We start from the raw sequence: 2,373 nt of genomic DNA, 5'->3' as shown, positions 1-2,373 counted from the left end.
AGACCCCACAAAGTGGGAATACACTGGGTTTGTTGTTGTTGTTGTTTCATTTGATCGGGGGTTTTTTATTTTTTATTTTACCTGTTTTTGGGTAATTCATGATCCAGAATGGTTTCTATTCAAAAATTTTATTTTGTGATATAACTATACAAGTAACTCAATTGACAAAAGGAGGACTACCCCGTATCCTAGGGGCATTATGAAGTTCTAAATAGTTTGCTTCGACTTGAATAGTTATTGTTTTGAACTTCATGTACTTAGCTGACTGTTCTCCTGAAATTTGTACTCCCCAGCCCCGTGGTATATCAAAGTTACCCTGGATTGGGCCTCTCCCTGGGGACATAGCTGAGATAGAGGCTTATTGTAGAATCTTTCGAGCTGCTGAACAACTTCATAACACATTAATGGACACACTATGCAATCCAGTGACTGGAGAATGTAGTATATAATACGATGTACCCTCAGGAGATAAACATTTACTGGAGTACAAAATAGTTTTTGTTCTAGGATGTATGGTATGTCTTCTAAAGAAAGGAAGGGAGGATGTCCTATCTGGGAGATCCTTGATCGTCAACACATTTAATGGTTTAGATGTGCATGTAATGGATGATAATCTTCCTCCCCTAGATTGAAATGAAGAGGTATAGTGAGAGCTTGCATGTTGCTCTCGAAAACTTTTTAACACCAGATTATCCTAGGAGCATCGATGTATGGAGAAAGCTGCAAAGACTGAAGAATATATGTTATGATTCTGGATTTCCCCGTGGAGATGATCATCCCTGCCATACATTGTTTGCTAACTGGGATCCTGTTTATTTTTCATCGGAAGAAGAGACACAGTCTGCAAGTTCTGAGGTTGCTTTTTGGAGAGGTGGCCAGGTAACTGAAGAAGGTCTTAGATGGCTGTTGGAGAGAGGGTTCAAAACTATTATAGATCTCAGAGCTAAGACTATAAAGGACAACTTCTATGAAAAATTGCTGAATGAAGCCATTTTATCCGGAGATATTGAAGTTCTTAAACTTCCTGTTGAAGTTGACACAACACCTTCAGTTCAGCAAGTTTGCTGCAATGGTCTCTGATGTAGACAGAAGACCGATATATCTCCACAGTAAGGAAGGACTTTGGAGGACATCAGTTATGGTCTCTAGATGGAGAAAATGCATGAAGCGTTACACACTACACTTTGTGCCCAATGCCAATAAGGATGTCACATCCAGTGTGAATTCCTTGTGTGGTAGTGGTGGAAGGCAGGAGATAGGCACACTACCTAACTCAGAAGAAAATGAAATTCTTACTTATGAAGGTATGTCTTCAGCTGATCATGAAAATAGGACACTACCTACAAGATTAAACAACGTAAATTTTGCTAGGGAACTCAGACAAATTCCTGGAGCTAGGGAGAACAAATATCTAAACAAGAATGTAGCTGATGATACTGTTGCATCCACTTGGAAAGGCACATTGCTTGCAGCTGATAGTGGGGTAGTATCATATACTAATGAAAACCCTCTTAAGTCTCAACTGCCTCCCTCTAATCTGTTCTCCCGAAATGAGATGTCTACATATTTCAGTAAGAAGGTTTCACCGGCAACATATTTCTCTCATGAAAAGAAAAGATTGGAAATAGCTGAAGGGAATGAGATCATAGACAGTTTTGCTGGGGACAGAGATATAGAGTCTCAAAATCCAAATGGGCCATGTAGAAATATGCATTTACCAATGAAATCTTCGAATTCCTCTGCAAATACGAAAAAAAAGTATGGGATCCATCATGATTCTGCAACTCCAATTTTGAATAGATTCAACAATGGTAAAATAAGTATTTCTGTTAAAAATAGTGTTACTATTGATGCATCTAGCGAGTTGGATACTAATGATGTGTACTCAGCCACAGAAAGAAGGAACACTGAAGCCGTCAGACCTTCAGTTGATGCTGACATGGAGCTGATTGAAGGAAATATGTGCACGTCCACAACTGGTGTTGTAAGAGCGCAGTCCAGAAGGAAGGCAGAGATGTTCTTGGTTCGCACAGACGGGTTTTTGTGCAACAGAGAAAAGGTGATACAAGAATAATGGCCGCCTTAGCTTTTGACGACATCATTCAAAGTCACTATGTGAAGAATCAAGCTTTGGTCGCATGGAGGGCATGGGATCATACTTGGAGGGGACATTTTTAGCCTACCATTGATCAAACCCAAGTGTGGAAGATTGCTTGGAGCCTTGAAGACTTAAGGACTCTTGGGTTTGGACCACCTTTGTTGGTTCACGGTTTTGGTTCCCTTTACTAAGGGCATTTTGGTCACTTAGCTTTAAGGGCATTTTGGACAATTCATATTGTCTTCCAACACACCAAGGGTGGCCTTGGTGTGTTG

At 40.2% G+C, this 2,373-nt stretch overlaps 1 pseudogene; it reads left to right on the top strand.

The window, feature by feature from the left end:
• Positions 1-6: 6 nt before the first annotated feature.
• Positions 7-2,181, top strand: LOC124885149 (annotated as a pseudogene).
• The last annotated feature ends 192 nt before the right edge of the window (positions 2,182-2,373 follow it).

Source organism: Capsicum annuum, chromosome 4, assembly GCF_002878395.1.
Source record: "Capsicum annuum cultivar UCD-10X-F1 chromosome 4, UCD10Xv1.1, whole genome shotgun sequence".
Classification (NCBI taxonomy): domain Eukaryota; kingdom Viridiplantae; phylum Streptophyta; class Magnoliopsida; order Solanales; family Solanaceae; genus Capsicum; species Capsicum annuum.
Note: the sequence above shows the minus strand (reverse complement) of the source record. Positions and strands in the feature narration are given on the sequence as shown.